The sequence below is a fragment of the Anolis carolinensis genome, unplaced genomic scaffold (assembly GCF_035594765.1).
Source record: "Anolis carolinensis isolate JA03-04 unplaced genomic scaffold, rAnoCar3.1.pri scaffold_7, whole genome shotgun sequence".
In the NCBI taxonomy this organism is placed as follows: Eukaryota; Metazoa; Chordata; class Lepidosauria; order Squamata; family Dactyloidae; genus Anolis; species Anolis carolinensis.
Genome location: NW_026943818.1, coordinates 30,503,710 through 30,519,219, shown reverse-complemented (window position 1 = coordinate 30,519,219; position 15,510 = coordinate 30,503,710). Strand labels below are relative to the sequence as shown.

At 39.8% G+C, this 15,510-nt stretch overlaps 1 long non-coding RNA gene across 2 annotated transcripts; it reads left to right on the top strand.

Annotated features, from left to right (window-relative positions):
* Positions 1-4,423: 4,423 nt before the first annotated feature.
* LOC134293337 (uncharacterized) lies at positions 4,424-14,627 on the top strand. 2 transcript variants are annotated; one of them, XR_010000315.1, is made up of 4 exons: positions 4,425-4,619; positions 5,863-5,945; positions 7,207-8,198; positions 8,257-14,627. It is a non-coding gene; the product is annotated as an uncharacterized LOC134293337 (long non-coding RNA). The 2 variants fall into 2 exon arrangements; XR_010000314.1 differs by having other exon boundaries at positions 4,424-4,619; positions 7,207-14,627.
* Positions 14,628-15,510: the final 883 nt, after the last annotated feature.

Below are 15,510 nucleotides of genomic sequence, written 5' to 3'. Positions count from 1 at the left end.
CTCCATCCAGTGGTGAAATCCGCGCATTGCATGCGGAGAGAATGTGAATGGGAAGAAGCCGCTGTGTGTGTTTGTCTCCATCCAGTGGTGAAAGGCGCGCATTGCAGGCTGAGAGAATGTGAATGGGAAAAAGCCGCTGTGTGTGTTTGTCTCCATCCAGTGGTGAAAGGCGCGCATTGCAGGCGGAGAGAAAGTCAATGGGAATAAGCCACTGTGTGTTTGTCTCCATCCAGTGGTGAAAGGCGCGCATTGCAGGCGGAGAGAAAATGAATAGGGAATAAGCCGCTGTGTGTGTTTGTCTCCATCCAGTGGTGAAAGGCGCGCATTGCAGGCGGAGAGAAAGTCAATGGGAATAAGCCACTGTGTGTTTGTCTCCATCCAGTGGTGAAAGGCGCGCATTGCAGGCGGAGAGAAAATGAATAGGGAATAAGCCGCTGTGTGTGTTTGTCTCCATCCAGTGGTGAAAGGCGCGCATTGCAGGCGGACTGGAAAATTCCCCGCATTGCCCTCAATGGAGAGGGAGGAGGAGGAGGAGGAGGAGGAAGGCCTCTCCATGGAATATTCTTCAAATACCCTAAATACTCGGATATAAGCCGACCCGAATATGAACCGAGGCACCTAATTTTACCACAAAAAAACTGGGAAATCATTGACTCCAGTATAAGCAGAGGGTGGGTAATATCAGAAATAAAAATAGATACCAAAAAAATTACATTACTGTATATACTCGAGTATAAGCCGACCCGAATATAAGCCGAAGCACCTACTTTCACCACAAATAACTGGGAAATCATTCACTCCAGTATAAGCTGAGAGTGGGAAATTTCAGAAATAAAAATAGATACCAATAAAATTACATTGTGGGCGAAACGTCAGGAGAGAATGCTTCTGGAAACCAATTATTATTTCTAACATTGTACTATATTAATCATATACCACAATATCTATAATACACCACTAGTATATTATATTATTAGTATTATGTAACATACGAGTGCTAAATCATAAGTTGCATAAGAGATGTGGGCGAAACGTCAGGAGAGAATGCTTCTGGAAAACCCATTATTCTTAGATTGTACTATATTAATAATATACCACAATATCTATAATACACCACTAGTATGTTATATTATTAGTATTATGTCACATACCAGTGCTAAATGATAAGTTGCATAAGAGATGTGGGCGAAACGTCAGGAGAGAATGCTTCTGGAAAACCAATTATTATTTCTTACATTGTACTATATTAATCATATACCACAATATGTATAATACACCACTAGCATGTTATATTATTCGTATTATGTCACATACCAGTGCTAAATGATAAGTTGCATAAGAGATGTGGGCAAAACGTCAGGAGAGAATGCTTCTGGAAAACCAATTATTATTTCTTAGATTGTACTATATTAATCATATACCACAATATGTATAATACACCACTAGCATGTTATATTATTCGTATTCTGTCACATACCAGTGCTAAATGATAAGTTGCATAAGAGATGTGGGCGAAATGTCAGGAGAGAATGCTTCTGGAAAACCAATTATTATTTCTTAGATTGTACTATATTAATCATATACCACAATATGTATAATACACCACTAGCATGTTATATTATTCGTATTCTGTCACATACCAGTGCTAAATGATAAGTTGCATAAGAGATGTGGGCAAAACGTCAGGAGAGAATGCTTCTGGAAAACCAATTATTATTTCTTACATTGTACTATATTAATCATATACCACAATATGTATAATACACCACTAGCATGTTATATTATTCGTATTATGTCACATACCAGTGCTAAATGATAAGTTGCATAAGAGATGTGGGCGAAACGTCAGGAGAGAATGCTTCTAGAAAACCAATTATTATTTCTTAGATTGTACTATATTAATCATATACCACAATATGTATAATACACCACTAGCATGTTATATTATTCATATTCTGTCACATACCAGTGCTAAATGATAAGTTGCATAAGAGATGTGGGCGAAACGTCAGGAGAGAATGCTTCTGGAAAACCAATTATTATTTCTTACATTGTACTATATTAATCATATACCACAATGTCTATAATACACCCCTAGTACATTATATTATTAGTATTACATAATATAACTAGTGCTAAATGATAAGTTGCATAAGAGATGTGGGCGAAATGTCAGGAGAGAATGCTTCTAGAAAACCAATTATTATTTCTTAGATTGTACTATATTAATCATATACCACAATATGTATAATACACCACTAGCATGTTATATTATTCGTATTCTGTCACATACCAGTGCTAAATGATAAGTTGCATAAGAGATGTGGGCGAAACGTCAGGAGAGAATGCTTCTGGAAAACCAATTATTATTTCTTAGATTGTACTATATTAATCATATACCACAATATCTATAATACACCACTAGCATGTTATATTATTCGTATTCTGTCACATACCAGTGCTAAATGATAAGTTGCATAAGAGATGTGGGCGAAACGTCAGGAGAGAATGCTTCTGGAAAACCAATTATTATTTCTTACATTGTACTATATTAATCATATACCACAATGTCTATAATACACCCCTAGTACATTATATTATTAGTATTACATAATATAACTAGTGCTAAATGATAAGTTGCATAAGAGATGTGGGCGAAATGTCAGGAGAGAATGCTTCTGGAAAACCAATTATTATTTCTTAGATTGTACTATATTAATCATATACCACAATATGTATAATACACCACTAGCATGTTATATTATTCGTATTCTGTCACATACCAGTGCTAAATGATAAGTTGCATAAGAGATGTGGGCGAAACGTCAGGAGAGAATGCTTCTGGAAAACCAATTATTATTTCTTACATTGTACTATATTAATCATATACCACAATGTCTATAATACACCCCTAGTACATTATATTATTAGTATTACATAATATAACTAGTGCTAAATGATAAGTTGCATAAGAGATGTGGGCGAAATGTCAGGAGAGAATGCTTCTGGAAAACCAATTATTATTTCTTAGATTGTACTATATTAATCATATACCACAATATGTATAATACACCACTAGCATGTTATATTATTCGTATTCTGTCACATACCAGTGCTAAATGATAAGTTGCATAAGAGATGTGGGCGAAACGTCAGGAGAGAATGCTTCTGGAAAACCAATTATTATTTCTTACATTGTACTATATTAATCATATACCACAATGTCTATAATACACCCCTAGTACATTATATTATTAGTATTACATAATATAACTAGTGCTAAATGATAAGTTGCATAAGAGATGTGGGCGAAATGTCAGGAGAGAATGCTTCTAGAAAACCAATTATTATTTCTTACATTGTACTATATTAATCATATACCACAATATGTATAATACACCACTAGCATGTTATATTATTCGTATTCTGTCACATACCAGTGCTAAATGATAAGTTGCATAAGAGATGTGGGCAAAACGTCAGGAGAGAATGCTTCTGGAAAACCAATTATTATTTCTTACATTGTACTATATTAATCATATACCACAATGTCTATAATACACCCCTAGTATATTATATTATTAGTATTACATAATATAACTAGTGCTAAATGATAAGTTGCATAAGAGATGTGGGCGAAATGTCAGGAGAGAATGCTTCTGGAAAACCCATTATTATTTCTTACATTGTACTATATTAATCATATACCACAATATCTATAATACACCACTAGCATGTTATATTATTCGTATTCTGTCACATACCAGTGCTAAATGATAAGTTGCATAAGATGTGGGCGAAACGTCAGGAGAGAATGCTTCTGGAAAACCAATTATTATTTCTTTCCCGCCCAATTTGACCTGCCTCAGCCTGTGACGTGCGGGAGAATTGTCCAATCGGGCGGCGACACATGGCGAAGGGGTGGGACCAAGGCCAAAAAAGGCGGCCGGATTGGGAGGCTAACATATATTTTAAATCACAACGGAGTGCGCATGCGTCAAGCAGCGCCCTGTTTTCGCGCCCAAATTGGCGAGCAGGAGAATCGTCCAATCGGGCGGCGACACATGGCGAAGGGGTGGGACCAAGGCCAAAAAGGCGGCCGGACTGGGAGGCTAACATATTTTAAATGACAACGGAGTGCGCATGCGTCAAGCAGCGCCCTGTTTTCGCGCCCAAATTGGCGAGCAGGAGAATCGTCCAATCGGGCGGCGACACATGGCGAAGGGGTGGGACCAAGGCCAAAAAGGCGGCCGGATTGGGAGGCTAACATATATTTTAAATCACAACGGAGTGCGCATGCGTCAAGCAGCGCCCTGTTTTCGCGCCCAAATTGGCGAGCAGGAGAATCGTCCAATCGGGCGGCGACAGATGGCAAAGGGGTGGGACCAAGGCTAAAAAAAAAAACCGGCCGTTTTGGAGGCGGGGCTTCTTCTTGGCTGTAAATTGTAAAATTTGCCTCAGACAATCTCGGGACGCCGAGAGAGAAGGCAGCTTGGCCTGGGAGCCATTCTGAAGGCCTGGGTCGGAAGAAAGAAAGAAAGAAAGAAAGAAAGAAAGAAAGAAAGAAAGGGCAGCCGCGGCGAGAAGGCCCGAAGAGACAGGCTCCGTTTCTGAAGCAGGTGAATAAGGGCCCCTTTTTACAGGCTCACCTGGTTCATTTGAAATTAATCTGGAGTTTAAAGAGACGCCTTTCCTTTGGGGAATCACTTTTACCTCAGGAAAGGCTTCTCTTCCAATCCCACTTCATTTTATGTTGCTTTCCTTGTTATTTTGGGAATTCTTTACCTCAGGAATCTCCTCAAAATTGAAATACAAAGAGGAAAATGCCTATTTTCTATATTAGTCTTATCTTAATTTTATCAAAAATGGCCTCAAATAGCACAAGATAAGGTTGCATAAAGGCTTTGTGAAACAGAAAGAAAGAAAACTATTTTATTTATTAAAATTTCATTATTTTTTGCCTCAAATCGCCTCAAGTCACAAAGCATTGTAATAGAAAATACAGTAGAGTCTCATTTCTCCAAGCTAAAGCTTGGATAAGCGAATATCTTGGATAATGAGGGATTAAGGAAAAGCCTATTAAATATCAAGTTAGGTTATGATTTTACCAATTAAGCACCAAAACATCATGTTTTACAACAAATTTGACAGAAACAGTAGTTCAATATGCAGTAATGTTATGTTGTAACTACTGTATTTACGAATTTAGCACCAAAATATCACGATATATTGAAATCAAAAATGGGTTGGATAATCCAGAAACTTGGATAAGCGAGACTCTACTGTACCGTAAAATATTCAGGGGAAAAAATGTTCACTGAAATATTTACAAAATCATTAAAATATTAATATTGAAATAATAAAATATTTGCAGAAATATTTGCCAAAAATAAGCAAAGTATTTGGGGAAAAATATTCACAAAAAAATATTCATAAAAAATATTCACAAATACATTCAGAAAAAAACAATCATGAAAACATTCACAAACATTGAAATAAAATATTCACAAAATATTCACCCAAAAAATCATACAAATATTTGTGGAAATATTTGCCAAAAATAAGGAAAATATTCGGAAAAAATATTTACAAATACAGTAGAGTCTCACTTATCCAACACTCGCTTATCCAACGTTCTGGATTATCCAACGCATTTTTGTAGTCAATGTTTTAAATGCATTGTGATATTTTGGTGCTAAATTCTTAAATACAGTAATTACTACATAGTATTACTGCCTATTGAACTATTTCTTCTGTCAAATTTGTTGTATAACATGATGTTTTGGTGCTTAATTTGTAAAATCATAACCTAATTTAATGTTTAATAGGCTTTTCCTTAATCTCTTCTTCTTATTCCCTCAGAAATGGCAAAGCCTTGTGAAACGGACGGAAGAAATAAAGGCAAAATTTTTGAAAATTTCCACAGCTTTTTCTGAAGGGACCAGGTGAATATTGTTCTTTTTTATTTATTATAATCTGATTTATTTCTTATCCAGATCATTTCTTTTCACTTCTATTTTATGTATTGATATTTTATTATATTTTATTATATCAAACCAAAAAAAAAAATAATTACAAGGTCTTTTCCAGAGAAGAAGAAAAAGGCTAAAATTTTGGGTTGTTGTGAGTTTTACGGGCCGTATGGCTATGCCCCAGAAGCATTCTCTCCTGACGTTTCGCCCACATCTATGGCAGGAAACTAGGGGAGTGATGAGGCTTTTATATATCTGCGAAATGTCCAGGGTGGGAGAAAGAACCCTTGTCTGTTGCAGGCAAATGTGAATGCTGTTATTGGCCACCTTGATTAGCATTGAATGGCCTGCAGTTTCAAGGCCTGGCTGCTTCCTGCCTGGGGGAATCCTGTGTTTGGAGGTGTTAGCTGGCCCTGCTTTTTGAGGTGGCAGCCCAGAAACTCACAACAACCCATGAAAACCTTTGACAACACATGGCAACATTTTTGAAAATTCATACAGCTTTCTAGAGGAAAGGAGTAGAATAATAATGGCATTTTTTTACCAATCTGATTTATTTCCAGCCTTAAGACCCATAACATGCTATGCTGAAAATTTTATATATATATATGTATTATTTTGTATATAATGGACAATGTAGTTTATAATAATATGATTTAATGTATATGCATATAATATTGATAATAATATTGTAATGTAATAAAATATAATAATAACACAATATAATATTGATTATATATTATATATAATTTTATATGTACATAGAAAGTATTAGCATTCACAATAATAGCATTATATATAACTATATTGTACTATACCATCATACTGTAATGTTATTAGAAATATTACAGGTAATACATAACATAATTAATATTATATTGTATTATATTGTATGTATATTCAATATATTATATTGAATATAATATAATAATATAACATATTAATAATAATATAATATAACATTAATAATAATATTATATTATCATATCATATTATAATATAATAATATAATATATTGTACGTATATGCAATATATTATTATATATCATTGTCTATTATATTGTATATTATATACGATATACTATATATACATAATACATATTATATTATTAGCATAGCATGTTACAGGTACAGGAGATAAGATGGGAACTGCCTTCCTGGCCTTGCAAAATAGATAGAAGACAATGCCTGTTTTTTTTTCTGAATGCTGTCTTCCCACTCACTCTTCTCCCAGCGCTGAATTCAAGTCAACGTGAAGAAAGAAACAAAAGGTCGAGAGACAGAGGACGGAAGATGCTTGAAGACACCCTCGCAAGGACACCGCCTGCCTCCCAAAAAAGGTCGTTTTCAGGGTAATTGGTGTAAGGGTAGGCATTTAATGTCTATCTTTGCATTAAAAAAAGGGTTACCTTTGCACACGGTTCCCCTCGCGTGTGGCATCGAAGAAGTCCCACTCGGGAACGGACGGGTCCTCCCTTTGTTCTAGGCAGATGATGGGTCTTCCTATACGGGCCGTAGGGGTCACAGCTTGGGGGTCAGCGGGGGGGCCCGCCCTGGCATCGCGGGGGGCAGCACACGTTACGGGCATTTTAAGATGTCCTTGCAACTTAGAAATAAAAATATTAATACCTTAACTCACTTACTAACATCCTACTAACACCATTCTAAATAGGGTACCCTGGCCTTTTAAATAGGACTGTGTTCTGCCTGATGGCAAGAACCAAGCTGGGAAGGGAGGGGGCCTCCTGGCCCCCCATAAAAGGGCCCCCATGGAAGGACATTGCAAAAGGCCCCTAAGGTGTCCTGAGAGCAGCCTCTTGGTCCTTAGTGTGTTCCCCACGGTGCCAGGGCTGGGCCCCTCGCTCTCCCCCAACCCATGGACCCTGCCGCTTGTATATCATCCGTCCAGGGCCAACGGACGCCCCCTCCCTCCCCGGGCGGAGCTTCGAGGCCACACTCAAGGGGAGACCAGAGCCGTGTGCCTCATGCCAACGCCTAGCACGTGGCGAACCTTTTTTTTTACTGCAAACATAGGCATCATGATTGTGATTTTTGTTAATTCCTTTTAAATTTAATTGTTTGTATTTGATAGCATGATAGGCTGGTTTTATATCAGTGAGCCGCCCCGAGTCCCTCTGGGGAGACGGTGGCAGGGTACAAAAATAAAATTATTATTATTATTATTATTGATTCGAGGCACCTGGAAAAAGAAATACCAGGAAGCAGGTAAAATTATTATTATTATTGATTCGAGGCACCTGGAAAAAGAAATACCAGGAAGCAGATAAAATTATTATTATTATTATTATTATTATTATTATTGATTACAGGCACCTGGAAAAAGAAATACCAGGAAGCAGATAAAATTATTATTATTATTATTATTGATTACAGGCACCTGGAAAAAGAAATACCAGGAAGCAGATAAAATTATTATTATTATGATTATTATTATTATTGATTCCACGAAAAAGATATACCAGGAAGCAGATAAAATTATTATTGTTATTGTTCTTGTTATTATTATGTAGGACCCCCTTTTATTTATGTAAGGCCACACACCCAGGGGACCACTATTCCTAATTAAAGCCTGGTTAAAGGGGATCCTCTATTCTTAAAGTTAGGCGTATAGAGATCTCCTATCCAGAAACTAATGCGGCCTGCCCTATAGAGATCTGTTAAACCAAGGCGGCCTGCCCTATAGAGATCTCCTATTTCACGTAACACCAGGCAATATGGAGATCCCTGGTTTTTTTAACCTTTAAGTCCCTTACGTGGGGATATCCCTGGTTATTTTAACCTTTAAGTCCCTTACGTGGGGATATCCCTGGTTATTTTAACCTTTAAGTCCCTTACGTGGGGATATCCCTGGTTATTTTAACCTTTAAGTCCCTTACGTGGGGATATCCCTGGTTATTTTAACCTTTAAGTCCCTTACGTGGGGATATCCCTGGTTATTTTAACCTTTAAGTCCCTTACGTGGGGATATCCCTGGTTATTTTAACCTTTAAGTCCCTTACGTGGGGAAATCCCTGGTTTTTATAACCGTTAAATCCCTTACATGGGGATATCCCTGGTTATTTTAACCTTTAAGTCCCTTTCGTGGGGATATCCCTGGTTATTTTAACCTTTAAGTCCCTTACGTGGGGAAATCCCTGGTTTTTTTAACCTTTAAGGCCAGATGTGGGGATTTCCTTGCTTCTTTTAACCCGTAAGGCCAGCCATGGGGAGATATCTTAGGCTGTTTTCACGAAAAGTCAGGTATAGACGCACTGTTTTCTCTCCCGTTCCATGTGCCTGGACTCCCGGAGGGCTCCTGCCGGACACCGTCTCCCATCGGCCGAGAGGGATCCTTCCTGTCTGGGAAGGATCTGCAACACAGGTAAAAAGAAGATTCCGGGAAGGAGATTCTACAGCGGAGCCCTTAAGCCAGGTGAGACACTCCTTCCAGCCTCCACGGCTGCCTTGCGCACACACACACACACACGACACACACAAACACACATGACACACACAAACACACATGACACACACAAACACATACACATGTACAGCTGGTGCCCACGGGGACTCTTCCCCAATAGATCGGGGACTCCCACTCCGGCGATTGGCCATTGTAAATGCCTTGAAGCAGTTTGGGGCTTCCGGCCAAGCGCTTGCAAAGAGAATCCATTCAAGGTTGGACCCCTTTTAAAGGGCCTGGCACGTGGTATTTATTCCTGGCACGTGGAAAACTCCATTTGTAAGGCAAACCCTCGTTAAAGGAGGTTTGCAATTAGTTTAAAACCAGGCTTCTGAGGGACCCGCTGCGTTTAAAGCCAAACCTAGCAGGTGGGAACCCCTTGGTTAACGTAAGGCAAGGGACCCTCCCTATTTAATAAGATGCCTGGCAGAATCTTAACCTAAATGCAGGCCTATGGGCTACAGCCTATTCTGCATAGCCAGGCATGGGGGGACCCCAGATTATTAACTTGAAGCCTGGGAAAAGGAGATTTTTGTATTTATTTATTTATTTATTTATTACAAGATTTATATCCGGCCCTCTCTCCCCTTAAAAGGGGACTCAGAGCGGCTTACAAGTGATATTTACATATTTATTACAATATTTATATCCCACCCTCTATCCTTAAAAGGGGACTCAGAGCGGCTTACAAGTGATATTTACATATTTATTTATTACAATATTTATATCCCACCCTCTATCCTTAAAAGGGGACTCAGAGCGGCTTACAAGTGATATTTACATATTTATTTATTACAATATTTATATCCCGCCCTCTCTCTCCTTAAAAGGGGACTCAGAGCGGCTTACAAGTGATATTTACATATTTATTTATTACAATATTTATATCCCACCCTCTATCCTTAAAAGGGGACTCAGAGCGGCTTACAAGTGATATTTACATATTTATTTATTACAATATTTATATCCCACCCTCTATCCTTAAAAGGGGACTCAGAGCGGCTTACAAGTGATATTTACATATTTATTTATTACAATATTTATATCCCGCCCTCTCTCTCCTTAAAAGGGGACTCAGAGCGGCTTACAAGTGATATTTACATATTTATTTATTACAATATTTATATCCCGCCCTCTCTCCCCTTAAAAGGGGACTCAGAGCGGCTTACAAGTGATATTTACATATTTATTTATTACAATATTTATATCCCACCCTCTATCCTTAAAAGGGGACTCAGAGCGGCTTACAAGTGATATTTACATATTTATTTATTACAATATTTATATCCCGCCCTCTCTCTCCTTAAAAGGGGACTCAGAGCGGCTTACAAGTGATATTTACATATTTATTTATTACAATATTTATATCCCGCCCTCTCTCTCCTTAAAAGGGGACTCAGAGTGGCTTACAAGTTATATTTACATATTTATTTATTACAATATTTATATCCCGCCCTTCTCACCCAACAGCGGACTCAGGGCGGCTCAACAATAACTCCCATATATAAAAACCACACAGTGCAATATAAATCATCACTAACTTACATCAGTATTCATAAAACACATTATAAAATACAGATAGGTGTGTTCAGTTCAAATCCATTCAAGGTATACGTGGACCCCCTTTTAATGCCAACCTTTCCACGTGGAAAACTATTTGTAAGGCAAACCCTCGTTAAAGGAGGTTTGCAATTAATTTAAAACCAGGCTTCTGAGGGATCCGCTGCGTTTAAAGCCAAACCTAGCAGGTGGGAACCCCTTTGGTTAACGCAAGGTGAGGGACCCTCCATTTTTAATAGGATGCCTGGGAGAATCTTAACCTAAAAGCAGGCCTATGGGCTACAGCCTATTCTGCATAGCCAGGCATGGGGGGACCCCATATGATTAATTTGAAGCCTGGTAAAAGGAGATTTTTGTATTTATTACATTTATATCCCGCCCTCTCTCCCCTTAAAGGGGACTCAGGGCAGCTTAACAATAAGACGCATATATAAAAAACCATACAGTGCAATGTAAGTCATCATTAACTTACATCAGTATTCATAAAACACATCATAAAATACAGATAGGTGTATTACATACACTGTATCATTAGCATCGCACAATATTAGCATTATATATTACTACACTGCATTATACCACTATACAGAAATGTTATTAGCAATATTACATTTAATATATTATATGTAATTCATATTATTATATTGTATCATTGTTAGTATTATATTGCATTATTTATTTATTTGCTAGATGTATATGCTGCCCTTCTCACCCCCAAGGTGAACAGCTTACAAAATAAATTTACATACAATATTATATTATTACCATAGTACAATACTGGCAGTAAATTACTATATTGTACTATATGAATATATGGTAATGTTATTAGTAGTATTACATGCAAAATGTAATACATAATTAATATTATTATATTTTATTATTAGTATATCGTATTACAATATAATAATATGAACATTATATGTATATGCAATATGTTATAATTATATATTAAATTATATATACACACACACACAGTAGTCATCCAACATAAAAGGGCCAGCGAATATTTATTTATTTATTTACAGCATTTTACCGGGCTGGCCTCAAACTCATGACCTCCTGGTCAGAGTGATTTGTTGATATTTATTTATTTACAGCATTTATATTCCGCCCTTCTTTCTCACCCCGAAGGGGACTCAGGGCGGATCACATGACACATATAGGCAAACATTCAATGCCTTTTAACATAGAACAAAGACAAACAAACAGGCTCCGAGCGGGCCTCGAACTCGTGACCTCCTGGTCAGAGTGATTCATTGCAGTTAATTGCAGCTGGCTTGCTTTCCAGCCTGCGCTGTTGGATAATAAGGAGGCATTATGGAAAAGCCTATTAAACATCAAATTAGTTGATGATTTTACAAATTAAGCACCAAAACATCATTTGACAGAAAAAGTAGTTCAATACGCAGTAATGCTATGTAGTAATTACTGTATTTACGGATTTAGCACCAAAATATCACAACGCATTGAAAACATGGACTACAAAAATGCGTTGGATAATCCAGAATGTTGGATAATCCAGAATGTTGGATGAGACTACTGTATATACAATATAAATTAGAATAGCATGTTATTGGGGGAGGAGCATCTTGGTTATTAGATGTTTATATTAGTTATTGATATTAGTATAGATATGACATTGAGTATATTATTATCCTAGCACAATGTTAATATTAGTTATTCATATTAGTCTCAATATGACATTAATAGTATATTATTATCCTAGCACAATGTTATTACATAGGACTATGTTGTTGCTAGGGGGAGGGCCCTCCCACTGAGATCCCCTGTCATTAATGTGTCAGACCAGGCATTTCACTCCTACCTTTGCATCAGAAAGCAGGCTCCCTGTGCGCTAGGCCTTCCTTTGAGGAACACATTCACGGCTCCGCTTGAGTGTGGCATTGAGGCCCCACTCTGGGACGGGCGGGTCCTCCTTTGCCCTGTGCAGATCGTGGGGGGGGGGGCGGATCTCCCTAGACGGGCAGGGGGTTGCGGCTGGCGGGACAGCGGGATATAAAAATATAAATATATATATTAAAACCCTTGCACCCAAGGAAACAACTCTGGGGACCCGAGCGGCCGCTCCCAGCGCACGTCACGGGCATTTTAAACATCTCGTAGCAGCTCAGATTAATACCTAAACTAACCTTAACCTGCTAACCCTACTAACCCAATTCTTAACTAGAGCAGCACTTGTAAATAGGGCTGTTTTTGCCTGTTGGCAAGAACCAAGTTGGGAGGGGGCCTCTGGGCCTCGGGTGGGAAGAAGGCCCCCCTGTCCCTGCCCTGCGCTGGGAGCGCCCCCCCTCGGGACCCCAGTGTTTAGGTCGCCGGATTGGAGGAGAGCGGGGACCAGAAAGCCCCTCCGCCATCCGCCCAGGGCCAATGGACACCCCTCCCTCCCTCCCCGGCAGCCGCGTTCCTCATGCAACAGGGAGCCTGGTTCTGGATGCAAACGTGGGACCCCCTTAGGACCCCCTTTTCTCTGTGCAGGGACCCCCACTCCCCATAAATAAATGCCTGGTGGAAGGGGATCCTCTGTCCTGGGGAGAAAAAGCGACATGCGTCAAGCTGTGGCTTTGCTCCCGCAGTTCCCAAGAGCCCCCAAAAGCGAGATGCTCCCTTGGTTCTGCCCTTCTGACACTTGTTTTCTCCCTTGTTCCATGTCTCCGGAATCGCCGAGGGAGGGAGGGGCAGAGGGGCTCCTCCTGGACAAGAGCCACGGACGGACGGACGGACGGACAGACGGACGGAGATCACGGAGAGCAGGACGCCTTGCCTTTCCGGATGCTGAGCTCGACCCCTTTCCAACAATGTCAGCGTTTAAGAATAAAACTTCCCAAAAAAAGGTGTTTTCTGGTTATTATTCAAACATTGAATTTTTGGCAGCCTTAAACATCTAGATTACAATACAGTTTGTGCTGCTGCCTTTTATAAACCTCGTTTTCTACAAATAAAGTCAAGAGAAATACTATAAGTTTTGCACTGTGCTCAGACTCATTGTTCTGATAGGCTGTTATATGGTTATTATTGAAAGGCATAATGAGTTTTTGGCAGCATGAAACATCTAGATTACAATACACTTTGTGCTGCTGCCTTTTATAAATCTTGTTTTCTACAAATAAAGTTGAGAGAAACACCTGTATAAGTTTTGCACTCATTGTTCTGATATTCTGTTATATGGTTTTATTGTTAATATTGTTTTTAATGTATGACTTTATTACATGTGACATGGGAGCAGGATATAAAAATGAAGTATTATTAATAAACACCACAATTTTCTTGCACCCCAAGTACACCTGGCCAGTGCCAAAAAGTATTTAACTCTGCCTACATGGCACTAAAGTGTATTTATCTATTGATTGTATGTAATGTTTGCTTTATTTGCATTGAATTTTTGCCTAGATGTATCTTGTATGCCGCTCATCTCCATAAATGAGCGGGATACAAATGAGGTTAATAATAATGTTACGAATGTTTTAATGTAACTCGAATTTTAAATTGAATTGAAATGTGATTGTAATTGTTTATAAGCCACCCTATTTGTCAGCCACCCTGAGTCTCCCCTTATTGGGTGAGAAGGTCTGGGAAGAAATACTGTCATAAATAAATAAAATATTCTGTGTCCAGGTTGCTTCATGGGTTGACTTCTCTGGCAGGATTAGTCTGCAGGGCCTTTCCTGTGGGAAAGTTTACACAGGGACTACCAAGCATGGAGCAGGGAAGGCACTGCAGACACTCCTGCGCATGCGCGGCCTGCTCCCTATTCGTAGGAACCTGGCCCCGCCCACTACAGGCATTTTCTCTTCGACTGCGCGGCCTCTTCCGTATTTGAGGGAACTTGGCTCCGCCCACTACAGGCACCCCTTTCCCTTCTGCGTCTGCGCGGCCTCTTCCGTATTTAAGGGAACTTGGCCCCGCCCACTACAGGCACCCCTTTCCCTTCTGCGTCTGCGCGGCCTCTTCCGTATTTGAGGGAACTTGGCCCCGCCCACTACAGGCACCCCTTTCCCTTCTGCGTCTGCGCGGCCTCTTCCGTATTTGAGGGAACTTGGCCCCGCCCACTACAGGCACCCCTTTCCCTTCTGCGTCTGCGCGGCCTCTTCCGTATTTAAGGGAAGTTGGCCCCGCCCACTACAGGCACCCCTTTCCCTTCTGCGTCTGCGCGGCCTCTTCCGTATTTGAGGGAACTTGGCCCCGCCCACTACAGGCACCCCTTTCCCTTCTGCGTCTGCGCGGCCTCTTCCGTATTTGAGGGAACTTGGCCCCGCCCACTACAGGCACCCCTTTCCCTTCTGCGTCTGCGCGGCCTCTTCCGTATTTGAGGGAACTTGGCCCCGCCCACTACAGGCACCCCTTTCCCTTCTGCGTCTGCGCGGCCTCTTCCGTATTTGAGGGAACTTGGCCCCGCCCACTACAGGCATTTTCTCTTCGACTGCGCGGCCTCTTCCGTATTTGAGGGAACTTGGCTCCGCCCACTACAGGCACCCCTTTCCCTTCTGCGTCTGCGCG